At 36.8% G+C, this 745-nt stretch overlaps 1 long non-coding RNA gene across 1 annotated transcript; it reads left to right on the top strand.

Moving 5' to 3' along the window:
- Window positions 1-88: 88 nt before the first annotated feature.
- LOC106511935 (uncharacterized) lies at window positions 89-741 on the top strand. Its single transcript, XR_001309575.1, has 3 exons — window positions 89-175; window positions 260-325; window positions 665-741. It is a non-coding gene; the product is annotated as an uncharacterized LOC106511935 (long non-coding RNA).
- Window positions 742-745: the final 4 nt, after the last annotated feature.

Here is a 745-nt window from a genome sequence, read left to right as displayed (position 1 = left end):
CCATATAGTTGAAACTAATTTATTTAGATTTAACTGTTGACTCTGAAAAATTAACACCATATTTTTTACTGTGTACAGTCACAATTACATTTTATTTCAGATACCTGTACACAGAATGGATGCAGTTATTGGATCATCCATCTTTCATCATGGCCAGTACAGGGCTGTTCGAAAGGTGATTATTTCATATTATTTGCTTATCTTCTTCCTTCGTGTGGAACTTAATGATGATCAAGGGTATCTTCTGTCAATTCTAAAGATGCCATTACCCAAGGCTTCCATTTGGATGTGTCCTGTAAATGTGGGAGGTCACTGGATTATAGTGGTATGTCATGTCAACTGCTTCAGCCATTTACCTAATATAAAGAGCCTCAAATCTGTAATTTTATGTGTGCATTTATGTGTGTATGAGAGAGGAATAAAATAGAAATTGTTTATTGTCCCACTGAGGGGATATATTATACATGTAGGTATGCAAACAAATATTTTTGTGTAATAAATAGTTTGTCAGGAAGGAACACAAGGAAATCATTGTGATAGACACCCTGGGCCATGAGAAAAGTTATGAACAAAAACTTCTCCGAAACTGGAGGTACTGTATATAATGTCAATAGTACTTTGTCCTAACAATGTCTCTAAAGGAAGTATTTCTTCGACTGTACAGAAACTTCCTGAAAGCAAAAGATGCCAGCCCCAGTCAGTGGAGTGTCAGCACACTGCCACATGGACTGCAGCAGGATTCCAG

This window comes from Austrofundulus limnaeus, unplaced genomic scaffold, assembly GCF_001266775.1.
Source record: "Austrofundulus limnaeus strain Quisiro unplaced genomic scaffold, Austrofundulus_limnaeus-1.0 Scaffold3624, whole genome shotgun sequence".
NCBI classification, from domain to species: domain Eukaryota; kingdom Metazoa; phylum Chordata; class Actinopteri; order Cyprinodontiformes; family Rivulidae; genus Austrofundulus; species Austrofundulus limnaeus.
This window is presented reverse-complemented; position numbering and strand designations above follow the sequence as displayed.